Source organism: Belonocnema kinseyi, chromosome 5 (assembly GCF_010883055.1).
Source record: "Belonocnema kinseyi isolate 2016_QV_RU_SX_M_011 chromosome 5, B_treatae_v1, whole genome shotgun sequence".
Taxonomy (NCBI): domain Eukaryota; kingdom Metazoa; phylum Arthropoda; class Insecta; order Hymenoptera; family Cynipidae; genus Belonocnema; species Belonocnema kinseyi.
The window spans coordinates 87,540,751-87,554,620 of record NC_046661.1 but is presented as its reverse complement, the minus strand read 5'-3'; the positions used below and the strand labels follow the sequence as shown (position 1 = coordinate 87,554,620).

The 13,870-nt window shown below is 25.6% G+C and overlaps 1 protein-coding gene across 3 annotated transcripts in view; it reads right to left on the bottom strand.

Annotated features, from left to right (window-relative positions):
- LOC117172958 overlaps positions 1-1,992 on the bottom strand; it is a 20,860-nt gene extending 18,868 nt beyond the window's left edge. For all 3 annotated transcript variants that reach the window (XM_033361275.1, XM_033361273.1, XM_033361276.1), the window contains exon 1: positions 1,795-1,992. The gene's annotated coding sequence lies outside the window, so the exon portion shown is untranslated. The remainder of the gene's footprint in view (positions 1-1,794) is intronic.
- Between the last annotated feature and the right edge of the window lie 11,878 nt (positions 1,993-13,870).

Sequence of the window (13,870 nt, the reverse complement as noted above, 5' to 3'; positions counted from 1 at the left end):
TTTTGAATGAACAAGATTAATTTTCTAACAAAAAATGAAATAGTGCAATTTTTATATAAAAAATTAACTTCTAATAAACAAATTTTAAATAAAAAAGTTAAATTTAAGCCAGAGGTGAATCTTTAAAAAATATTATTTTTCAACAAACACATTCAAGTTTTAACCAGCTTGTTGAATTTTCCACTAAAAAAGATTACTTTAACCAAATACATACATTTTTAACCAATAAGTTAAATATTAAAAAATATACATTTTTAACAAACTGTTAAATTTTCAACCAAGAATTTGTTTCTTAAAAAATTTGCATTTTTAACCAAATTGTTAAACTCGAACCAAAAAGGATGAATTTTAAACGAACTAATTGCGATAATATGATTTTCTAACAAAAAAGTTAATTTTCTACCAAACAGTTAAATTTCCATTACAATAGCTTATTTTTTTAAGGAAATAGTTAAATTCGCTTCAGAAATATTCATTTTTTACCATAAAGGAAAAAAATTGTTGACCAAGAAATTATACATGAATCTTCAACTAGAAAAGATTAATTTTCAGCAATTAAACTTTGCAATTATTAATGTTTAAAAAATAAACAATAATATTATTCATTAATTATTCGATTTTTCATGTGTTTTCCTTTATAGATTGAGTATTGACTGATTTTGCTATGCTTTAAAAATACCTTATTTTCAGACAGCCATACAAAATATTAATATTTTATTTAATGTGTAGTTTAAAATTTTTTTTGAAAATATGTACTTTTATGATCAATTAAAAAAAAAGAAAAAATACAACATCGATAACTACAAAAAAAAATGACATTTCAAAAAAGTTCTTTTAATTTTTTTAATATTTGAAATTTGTTTGTTTGAATTATTTTTATCATTATTGCATTTCTCAGTCATTTTTACCCCAAAAAATATATATTTAAAGTTGCATTTAGTTTAATTATTCATGAGTTATACCACAAGTGTGGTAAACACGTGTTCGCAGTTGTAATTTTACAGGCAAGAAAATTTTATTCCTTTATGAAACTATAACATTTTGACCGATCAAATTTCAAATTATTTTAGTCATTTAAATTGATTAAAATTAGAGTTTTTAATTTTTAAATATAAAATTGCTTAAATTGAAAAATTTAAAAACAAGAAAGTTAAACATTTTCAGATAATTTTTATTTTAAAAAATTTAATATTAAAAAATTAGAATATAATTAAGCAATTTTTAAAATTAACTAATTGGTAATTTCTTATTACTATTTAAAATTCAAACATTTATTTATCAATTGAATTTTAAATAAGCTATTTAGTCTTTTAAATTTGTTTACTGTAGAATTTGAATTGCTTGATTTAGAACTTTTCAAATTTAATTTTGTTGTCATAAAAAAATTTTAGAGAAAGTCAAAAGTTTTAAGATTCTTTATTGGAAAAACTAGAATCTTCCAAAATTCGAGTAGTTTCAATTTTCAACAATAAAAAAATAAAAAGTTTTTGTATCCGATATGTTGTTTAATTTATACGTTAGAAATGGTAATTATTATTTGAAATTATACCATATTCACGGATTGAATTTCAGATTAGTGATTAAAATTTATTAAACATAAAATTTAGAAGATTTGAATGGAATACTTCAATTTTTTAACTTTTAGGTTGTAATTGTTGAATATTAAAAGTTTTCAAATTTAGGATTTTTTTTCAGCTTATTAAATTTAAAACTTCGGATTTGAAATAAAAATATAATACGCCATTTAGAAAGTATATAACATTCAAAATTATTAATTAAGTTATCATATTTTACCTTTAAAATTGGTTCAGCTGAGCTAAATTTTACAAGTCAAACTTTATTATCATTTTATAATCTTAAGATTTCCGCGTAGCCGATAAATTAAATTTTCCCGGAGAAGAAAAAAACACATTTCAGAGTGACTTTTCATATTAAATTTCTATTATTAGGATGAAAAACTAGACAACTTTTTGAACAACAAATTGACATTTTGACATTAGCCGAACACTGAATGTGACAGGCACCAGAAGAAAAGATATGCGTTTGTTTTTTACATCAAAATATTTTTTTTATATAATCAGTCTTAAGTTGTTTTTGAATAAGTCGTTACAATTGTATTTTTTTTAATATTAAATTTTTATACTGGACTTTCTAACAAAATAGTTAATTCTTTTTAATATACATGAATTTTCAACCAAATGGTTGAACTTTTGTATTGAAAATTTTTAAGTTTAAGAAAGAAGTTAATTTTTAACGAAATAGTTGATCTTTTTACCACTTATTAACCAAAATAGCGAATTTTCAACAAAAAAGTTCATTTCCAAACAGAAAAGTTATTTTCCAAATAAAAAAGTTAATTTTCGAAGAAGACGAAATATCAACAAAAGAATTCCATTTTCAAAAAAAAGTTAATTTTCAAGCAAATAGTTTAATTTTTCAACAAAATAATTTACCCCCCGCCCCCCAGCAAAAAATTAAATAACTGACACAAAATAGTAAAATTTTGTACCAAAGAAATAAATTTTTTTAAACTAAAATTAGAAATCTTTAACCAAAAAACTGAATTTTTAACAAAGTAGATCAACTTTCAACCAAGTAGTTAAATTTTCAACCAAAAAGGATAAATTTTCAACAACAAAGTAACTGAAACCTCTTCAGATTTTTTTCACAAGGAGAGATGAATTTCCCAACCAAAAGCAACACTTTAACAAAAAGAGTTGAAATTTCAATAAAAATGTTTGTTATTTTTCAACCAACTAGTAAAACTTTCTACAAAATAGTTGAGTTTTAACAAAACAAAAACAAAATATTTTTTTAACGAAAAGAAATTAGTTTTGAAATGAAAAAAACTACATTTTTAAGCAAGAAATACAAAAAATGTCAAGTGAATTTTTTAATTTTAATACCAAAAGTATGAATTTAAAAAAAGTTACTTATCGACCAAATAAAATAGTTGACTTATTTACAAAATACATTTAATTTTCTACCAAAATAGATGAATTCTCAACAAAAAATATAACAGTTGATATTAGATTTTTTTACCAAAAGGACTATTTTTTAATAAAAAAGTTACTTTTCAGCCAAATTTGGTCTTTTTATCAAAATAATTGTTTTGTCTAAATATACATGAATTTTCAACCAAATCATTAAACTTTTATACCGAAAATATTCATTTTTAAGTAAAAATATAATTTTCAAAAAAAAGAACTGCATTTTTAACGAAATAAAGTTTGACCCTAACATATTGTTGAATTCAACAAAACCAAAGAAATGTTGTAGAAAATAATTACTTTTTCAACCGAAATAAATTAGTTTTTTGTACTAAAAGAGATACACTTTTGCAAGGAAAAAGGCGAATTTTGAAACAAGAAAGAAAAAAATTTCCACAATTGTATTATTAATTTAAGAAATGTGAATTTTTTTAACCGAAGAAATATATTTTCAAGCCAAAAGGACTAATTTTCAATAAAAAGTTATTTTTCAATTAAATTTGGTCCTTCTACCAAAATAGTTAATTTTTTCAAATATACATAAAGTTTCAACCAAGTGGTTGAACTTTTATACCGAAAATATTAATATTAAGACAAATTTAATTTTTAAACAAATAATTGAATTTTCTACCATTTTCAATGAGAAAAGACGAATTTACAACAAAAGATTTCAATTTCCGACCAAAAAGTTAATTTCCAACCAAATAGTTTTTATTTTTTTAACCAAAAATTTGAATCCGCCCCCTTCCCCACCCAAAAAAACCAATAAATTGAAATTAAACACTGTTGAATTCAGCCCCTCCCCCAAATTCAACAAAATAGTTAAATTTTCAACAAAAATAAATTTTTTTTACTAAGAGAGATACACTTTTAAACGAAAAATGCAAATTTTTAAAAAGCATGGAAAAATTTCCACAATTGTGTTTTTTATTTAAAAATGTGACATTTTTTTTTAACGGAAGAAATATATTTGCAAGCGAAAAGGACTAATTTTCAATTAAAAAACGACTTTTCAACCAAATTTGGTATTTCTACCAAATAGTTAATTCATTTCTTATACAAAAAAAAAGAATTTTCAACAAAATTCAGTGAATTCTCAACGAAAAATATAATAAATAATTTGATATCTACTGGTTTAAAATTAATTTTTTTTAATAATTATTTTTAATTTTAAATTGTGAAAAAATTGTTTAAAATTTTTTAGACCAGTACACAAAAAACAATTAAATTCAAATTATTTAATAAATTTGCTATCTTCAGAACCATAATTTAAAAATGTAACTAAAAAATATAATAGTTGATATCATTTCAACAGAATAAGTTTTTGATTTGAAATCAAACACAGTTGTATTCTACCAAAAAATTTTTTTACCAAAATAGATACATTTTCAAATACTTTTCAACGGAATAAAATAGTAGTTGATTGTTTCTACAAAATACATGAAATTTTTATCAAAATAGATGAATTCTCGACTCAAAATATAATAATTTGTATTATTTCAACAACAAAATATTTTGATTGTAATCAAACAAAGATGAATTTAAAAAAACAATAAAACAGTTAAATTTTAAACCAAAATAAATTAGATTTTTTCACTAAAAGAGATAAATATTAAAGCGAAGAAGTCGAATTTTGAAACAAGAAAGAAAAATCTTTCTACAGTTGTATTTTTATCCAAAAAGATATGAAATTTGTTTACCGAAAGAAATGAATTTTCAAGCCAAAAGGACTAATTTTCAATCGAAAGGTTACTTTTACACCAAATTTAAACTTTTTACCAAAATATTTTTTTTTAAATAAACGTAAATTTTCAACAAAATATTTCAATTTTCAACAAAAAAGATAATTTTTAATCAACTAGTTCAGTTTTTTAACAACAAATCGCTACAACAAATAATTTATTCGCTTCAAAAGTAACTTATTTATTAAAAATTAATATTTTTAGTTTGAAAATTAAAGAAATTAGTTGACATTTTTTTTTGTTTGTTTTAAAATTTAGCTCTTTTATTTAAAAAAAATCCTCAGGTTGAAAATTCAATAACGTTGTAGAAAGTTGATCTACTTGGTTAAAAAATTTATTTTTTGGGGTAAAGATCCATAATTTTAGTTAAAAACTCATCTCTTTGGTTGAAAATTTTACTATTATGTTTCAAATTCGTTTATTTGGGGGTGGGGGGGGGGAGCTTCAAATATTTTGTTCAAAAATTCAACTGATAGTTTGAAAATTTAAATTTTTGTTGAAAATTAATATTTTGAGTATAAATATTCAACTATTTAGTTATAAATTCATACATAAAAAGTGAAGAGTTTATGAATTTTGGTAGAAATTCAAATTTGGTTGAAAATGAACTTTTTTGTTAAAAAATAATATTTTAATTGTGAAAGTGCAACCAGTTGGTTTAAAATTTCTATACTGAAAAAAATTTAACTATTTTGGTAGAAAGTCTAAATTTGGTTGAAAAGTAACTTTTTTGATGAAAATTAGTCCTTTTGGCTGGAAAATTGATTTCTTCCGGTAAAAAATTTTATATTTCTTTGTTTAAAAATACAACTTTTGGGTTAAAAAATGTGACTGAGAAATCCTACTGCAACTAATTTCTTTTTTGTATTAAATTAAGTTTTATGAATTTTCATATTAGTAATTGTGATTTTTAAATTATAAAATTAACGAAGTGTAAAAAGTAACTTTCCAGTAACATAGTTACTTATAACAAGTTACGATCCAACTCTGAATATAATACTGAAAATTTAAATTAAAAATATCTTCTGGTATAATATCTTCATATATAAAATCTAAAACAAGGCGATCAGATTCAGAACTTAGTTTCTGATACAGTTTCCTCTAAGAATAGAAAAATTAAATTGCCGGAAACGCCGAAAATATTATTAGAAATGGAAATCTAGAAAAAGGTCGAAAAAACGTGACAGTGACTTCTATAGTAAAAGTTAAACTCTAATTTTAATAAATTCCATATAAATATATTAATACAAATAATCTATAATGATAATTCTATAGATTTGTACAAAAAGTCTGATCAAAGAAGATTCTTTGGTTGAAAGAGAATTTTTTTGAAAAAAATCATTGTTTAACAAAATAGATGAATTATTGCCCAAAAAAGATGAATTTTCAACCAGTTGTATTTTTAAACCAAAAAAAGAAGAAATTTTGAAAAAAATACATGAATTTTTAACAAAGCAAATCAATTTTAAACTATAAAATATAAGTTTCCAACCTGTAGTAACAATTTTAAATGAAAAATATCAATTTTCAACCATAAGTGTAATGCTTACATTTTTAAATAAGAAATATATTTTTTTTCAAAAAAAAAAGAACGAATTTATAATTAAAATGATAAATTTTCAACTGCAATAATTAAATTATCAGTTAGTTGAATTTTCAATGTAAAAAAACTACTGTTTCACAAAACTGTTGAATTTTCTACAAATTAGACTAACATTTAACCAAATCATTGAATTTTCAACGAAAAAAAATGAATTTTTAACCAAAAAGAATTTCAACTGTAAAAATAAATTTTCAGTCAAATAGTTGCACTTTCAAATAAATAATATCAATTCACAACCAAAAATGGAATGGTTCCATTTTCAATTAAAAAAATTATTTTGTACTAAAAAAAACGTATTTTTAACTAAAATAATAATTCTTCATCTGAAATAGTTCAATAATCTGTTATAAATTAATTTTCACCCTAAAAACAACGTTAATTAATTAATTAATTCAAGTTAATTTTCAACTAAATAGTGGAATTTTTCAACAAATAAGTTGAATTTTCAATAAACAAAAATTACTTTTTCTCAAAATTGTTAAATTTTCTAAAAAGTAAATTAATTTTTACCCAGACAATTGAATTAAAAAAAGAAAAGAAAACAATTTAAACCAAGTAATTAAATTTGAAACTATAAAAAATAAATTGTCAGACAAGTAGTTGCAGTTCCAAATAAAAACATCAATTTTCAACCAAAAATGGAATGCTTACATTTTCAATTTAAAAAATGATTATTTACTGAAAAAAACGAATTTTCAACTAAAATAATAAATCTTTATCTGGTGTAATCAAATTATCAGTTCAAAAATAATTTTCAACCTAACAATAATGAATTTTCCAGAAAATAGTTCAATTTCCAGCCAAACAGATGAATATTTAGCTGAATTCAGAGTAAATTAATTTTTAAATGTCGATTAAAAAAGATAAATGTATAACAAAATATGTGCATTTTTGATTTAAAAATATAAATTTGCAATCATAAATATAATAGTTTAGTTTTCATTTCAAAAAATTAATTTTTAACAAAAAAAGAAAATAACTTTCAACCTAAAAGATAAATTTTTAAACCAGAATTTTACTATGTATTTTCTACCAAACAAAATGAATTTTCGAAAAAATCCATAAATTTTCAGAGAAGAAATTAAATTGTTAACTAAAAAAGATAAATTTTCACTCCAATAGTTGAATTTTAAACCCATAAATATAAATTTTCAACGCTACATTAAAATTTGTAATCAAAAAATGTTTCAATTTGAAATAAAAAACAGTTTAATCAGAAATAATTCAATTTTGAGATTCTTCCATCTAAACTAAAATTGTTCAATTTTGTTTAAAAACGATTTTTTAAAAACGTTTAAACGATTGTATTTATAAATGGTACAAGCTTATAATTGGAATTGGAACTTTTCCAATAAATAATCGTTATATATATTTTTCAATATCAAAAGTTTTCAATTCGAAATTTTAATTTGTTTATACTTTTAATGTTAGGAAATAAAAATCCAGATACAGGATGCGCGTTTCGCACGATAACAAGTTTTTAATTGGATTTTACTCAATGACACTTTCTTTCACTTCATTGAAATCGTCTCTAATACGAAAAAGAATTTTCCTCAATCGCTCTTAGATTCCATTCCACTTCTGAAATCTAGTTTCCTGTGGTTCTAAATAAAATAGGGTAAAGTTGAAATTCGATTTGTGTTCTAATTTTGAAATTTTTATGGAATATAGAATATAACTTATCGAATGTAGTTTTTCGATTTAAGGGAAAAATAGTTTTTATTAAAAATAAAAAAATTAATAACTATTTATATTTTAGGCTTATCTTTTTTTAAGTTATATAAATATAATTTTCCTATGATTCAGAAGAATATTCAGAAAGAGTGTTTTTGATTTCAGATATGCGAAAAAGTATCTAGAAACTTTTTAACAAACTTTCTTAGATTTTCAGAATTTAAAAAAATTGTAGGAGAATTCTTTTTAAACTGCATACATTTTCGGAGATTTTTTAATGCTTTAAAATATTGTTAACATTTTTCAAAATTTTTCAAGTTTCTAAATATATTTTACACTTGCATTAATCATTCCTGAAACTACTTTAAAATTTTCCAGATTTTTTACAATTTCAGAAATCTTTGGAAATGTTTCGAAAGGTTTTTTAATATTCTTTTTAAATAAATTTTTCGAAGTAAAAGATTACTTCAAATTTTCCCAAGAATGTATGAAAAAAAATTATTGTCTTGAAACATTTAAAAAATCTTAAAAAGCTTCTAAGTTTTTATTTAAAATCTACAAAAATCTCCATTTTTTTAAAGGTTTAGACATCTTTTGAGGATTTAAATTATTTTTGTATATTTTCAAAACTTTAAAAATTTGATAATCGTGCAAAATTAAAAAATTTTCTTCAAACATTTTTTACATTTTTTTGCGAAATTCAGGAAATCATTTGAATTGTTTTGAAATATTGTTCAATTTTATCTTAAAATTATAATACGTTAAGCTACGCATAAACTAAAATATGTTAAATTTTTGGGTGAAAATTTATTTATTATATTGAAAATTCGTCTTTTTTCGTTAATTTCAAGTGTTTTTTTTATTAAAAATCAAAATCTTTGTTTTTTGAAATATTAACTATTCCATTTTTAGTTGAAAATTGATCTATTTGTTTGAGAAATAATATTTTTTATTTGGAAATTCAAGTAGTTCATCAAAATTGAATGTTCTTGGTTGAAAATCCATACTTTTTGGTAACAATGTAACTGCTTGGTTGTAAATTAATTTGTTTTGATTAGGGATTCAATTTTTTCGATGAAAGGTCTAATTTTTTTTACGTGAATTGAACTGTTTTTTTATTTAACATGGAAATTTTTTGATTGAAATATGAAATATTGCATTTTTGGTAAAAAATCTTTTTCTGTTGTTAAAATTTTTTAAATGAATTACAGTTTTTAAATATTAATAATTGTTATTATATTATGTATTTTTTCAACTTGCTCAGAATAAAAGTATTTAAACCAGATTTATTATTCACTAATCTCAAACGCAGATAATAAGTTAATGAAAAATTCGATTGTAAATCCTACAATACCCCTATTCAACAAATAAAAGTTTTATTTTATCTTAATAAATCATGGCACATTTTGTTTTGCGAAACATTCTCCGTACGTGATCCATTTGCATAAAAAATGTTTTTGAACTTGTTAAATAAACCAATTATTTTTAACAGAATTCAAAAAGTATTTATTGTTTAACAATCTCCAGGCCTGGCACTGTGAATAAATCCGGCTCCAAGGGCCAACAACTGTCGCCGAATAACCAACCGAATTAATGTTTGTTTAATAATATTTATTTTTTCAACATCTAAAATTCGAGATTTTTACCATGAAAAACTCATAGGTTATAATAAAGAATGGTGACGATATTCCTCGTATTCCTCTGATAAACATTCACATACGACAATAATATCATATAATAAAACGTTGAAGACTGTTTTTGCCTGCCCCAACTAAACAAAACATTCATGTCATTTACAAATAACTACTCTAAGCGTTCCATAACTCAAATAAATGGATTTTCTAATCTGTTAGACTTTGAATTTTAATTGTTCTATTTTTTTACATTCTTCCTCTCTGTTACAACTCAATAAACATTTATTTCATTTGGCCATAAAGCATTTCAGTCATATCTCCCGAACCGGTAATAACATTTTAGGTTTTCTTCTCTAGAATTAAATATAGGGTTTCGAAGATAACGTGTTGAAAATGTCGCATATACTCTGTGAGATAACTGCTATATAATATATTATTTGATCAATAATGAAGCACTAGAATATTCCTTTGTTACACTTTTAACTAAATTCTTTATTAGTACATTAATAAGTTTTCCTCTACTTGCAAACAATGAGGATCGCTTGTACTCTGTTCTACATCTTGGCAATCGTCCTTCATTCTTTTGGTAACTATAATTAGAAAACGTCATTATAATAGTATTAATCCCTAGCTATGATGAAAAACCGGATTCACCAGAGTAAAAGTTTAAAAAATATATATAATAATAATAATTGGTTAGACGCTCGAACTTCACGTTAGAGGTCCGAGATTCGATCCCTGAGCCTGTACCTCTGCAAATTTTTCTATGTAACTTTACCGAGGTTCTGGTGGTTCGGATCCCACCTTAAGCTTTAGGTCCCCCCATTGACCACTTGGCTGCAACCCAGTCTGTAAATGATGGGGTAAAAACCAGACATTGCCCAATATGTCAAATTAGACAAACTGCTCTAAAAGATTACTTTTGATTGCATTGCAAAAATGCGTTCGTGACTGATGGTATACTGTGAAGTACACAGATAGAGTATGTGAAGACTGCTCAAAAATAAAAATCCAACTCTAACAAAAAATACCTTCGAGGGGTTTCAATGAAATTTCGAGATATTTTGCAGATATTAAATACATTAACTCTCGTGAAGTAAATAAAATGATTTTTATGTAGACGATTATTTTGGAAGCCCCCGACTACGGACCTAATTATTTTCTGACAATCTTAGACCCGGAATTGGGATTGAACCGGGCTCGAAGGAAAAATAAATTTCGCAAAGTAAACGAACGAATTAGTATTTCTTTTATCAAATTTGTTCCGAAAGGAATCGAGAATTCCAGGCACTATGAAATATAATGGTTTAAAGATGGTTTACCAGCAAGACATTGCATAAACCAATTTGCTTTATATTTCAGTAGCGTCTGTGAAACACCTGACCTCACATATGAGGGACCTATTATGTCTACAGTTAATATATTGAAGTACATGGGTGTTTAACAGAAGTAGGACTCATCTGAGATAAAAAAACGATAAAAACCCTTCCAGATAAATTAACATCAGATACTGATATAATTCCAAGCTTTCTGGTAAAGATATGTGAGGTACTTTCGCAAAACCATTGTGTTATATCTACAATTGAGCTCTTGAAAATGGTACTCATCCAAAAATATGGAAGGTGTCTAGAGTCTGCCCGTTTTTAAAAGCAGGCGACAAATCTCAGATAATAAACTACATACCTATTCCTAGTACAAATAATTCCGCGAAAGTTTTTGAACATTGTCTAGCAGACTTGATCACATCTTCGACAAGGTCTCATATTGTGTAATGTCAACATAGGTTTTTGGAGAGCCGCTCTACGATTATTAACTCAATCATTTTTACGTAGATGTTATAAATCTTGATATAGCAAAATTCTTTGATAAGCTTCCCTCCACAGCTAATTTAATCATTTTTGCTGATGATACAAAATTAAACTTGGAAATAATCTCTATTCGAGATTGTATAAAACTGCAGATCGAATTACTGAAGTTCCTAAAATGTTGCAACGGGAAAGTCTTGAATCTTAATATAGATAAATGTAAAGTAATGTCATATTAGAGAAAGCAGGAGCCAATTATGTTTAGAGACGAACTCGAAGATGTACCAATAAAAAGAATTTTCCAAGCGAATGATTTAGGTGTTAAAATGGATCCACAACTTAATTTTCGAAACCACTTGGAATACATTGTTAACACCGCAAATAGAACATTAGGTTTCCTTCCAAGATCATGTAAACATCCTAACAATAAGGATACCCTAAAGATGCAATTCAATGCGCTTGTAAGATCAAAACTGGAATATGCAATGGTGAAATGGGCATTTTGGATACATCCCTTTCGAGATTCATAGAGAGTTGTTACTCACTAATTCTGAAAGTCAGAAGGGTAGATACTAGTTATTACCAGTTTTAGGTTCCCCCGGCTTTTTTTCTAGAATATTAAATATTTCGTCTTAAAAATTTGGGAAATGATGTCGAACATGCTAACGGACGTCCCCACACACTTTTTTTGTAGGTTAATTCAAAAAATTTTTAATTTAGCAAAATGTGATTAATTTGCATAGCGCTTAGGAAATAGTATCGATTTTTTCAGCGTTAGGTTATTCCCCGGCCTTTTTCCTAGGATAAGAAATATTTTGCCTTCAAAATCTGGGAAATGATAGCGAACATGCTAACGGGCGTCCCCGGACACTTTTTTTGTGTTTTTTTACCAAATTTTCTTTGATATTGCTAACAACGTGCGTTTATATTTCGAGATTATGTATGTTACAATTCACTCTAGCGTTACTTCCAAACTACACAATATTTTTGGCCGAAAACTTTGGACTTACAAATAAACATAGTAACTAATGTCCCGGAACTAACCTTATTTGCAGCCAATCAAAAAAGTTTATTTCATAAATAATTTCCAGATTATCGGAAAGGCAGAGATGAAAAACGACGTAACCTCAAAATAATGCATATGCATAAAATTTTTATTTAGCACAATACATTTTTTTATTATTATCCCTCAAAAAAGAGTCTGGGGACGTCCGTTATGATATTTTATAGCATCTCCGAATTCAGTTTATAAACATTTTCATTTTTGTGGAAAAAAGCCGGGGAAACTGTAAGTATCACATGCCCTTAAGTTAATGTAACTTTATGAGTAGAAGTAGGACATTGCACCAAACATATCTTCAAAATTTGTTTAAATAGTTCAAAAGGACGCACCTCTGTCTCTTGTTGCAGAATTAAGTTCACAGTTCGATTGTTTACCTAATGGCGAACCTATTCCTGTTACTCCTCGCGTCGAACCTTCTTCATCTTCTGACAGACATTTACCTGATCGTCCAGTGGTTAACCTTCGTTCCAAGCCCAGGTCATCTTCTATGAGGCCTATGGCTCCTCTTGCTCGGACTCATCCTCCTTCCAGGTTAATAAGTCCATCTAAGAAGCTTCCTTCTTCTGAGGGAAATGGATGTGGACTTGAACAACTCAGATTTATCCGGCTTAGACCCTGTAAGATTCCGGACCGGATATTTGAACTTCGAAGATACACTTTTCCTAACGGTAAACCAATTCGAATAAGAATAGGACATAATGCCTATGAAGCTATGCCAACCCAAGAACAAATTGTATTATCATCATCGAATGGTGACGTCTTTGCAATATTGCAGACTTTTGATGTTCTTGCTGCATTGTATGCTCGTAAATACGGTAGTTCCATTGTGACACGGGCGAAAATAAACATGGAAAGCGGCACGGTTACCCTCTTGACCCCAGAAGAAATCGATGCAACTCCAGTAGGTCCCCGCCGAACAATCGTGAAGAATTTTGTAATAGAGCATGCAACCCAGGTGTAAACAAAAACCCACTACACCATTAATTCAATTAAGAAAATGTAAAACTAAACTATATTGTGAACCGATCTCAAGCCATAATGTACGATATAATTTAATCAATCAAATTAAAAAGTCAATGTGTTATGGTTATTCTCGAGACTTTAATCTTTCTGAATATTTCAACCAGTCTTTTTCGAAGCAGACAAAAAATAACTGTATCAAGGAAGCGTTTGGATATGTATTCCTCGTATTTTCCTGTTTTGGCGACTTTATATTTATCTTATGCACACTTGAATTAAACCTTAAGAGAAATATCTCTTTTTAAACCCCGTCTTTTCCATGTAGTTTGATAATTTTCTACATTAGGATTAAAGGGGGAGGGTCGGTAAGGCCGATTTTTGGCCTAATTTATTTTTGGA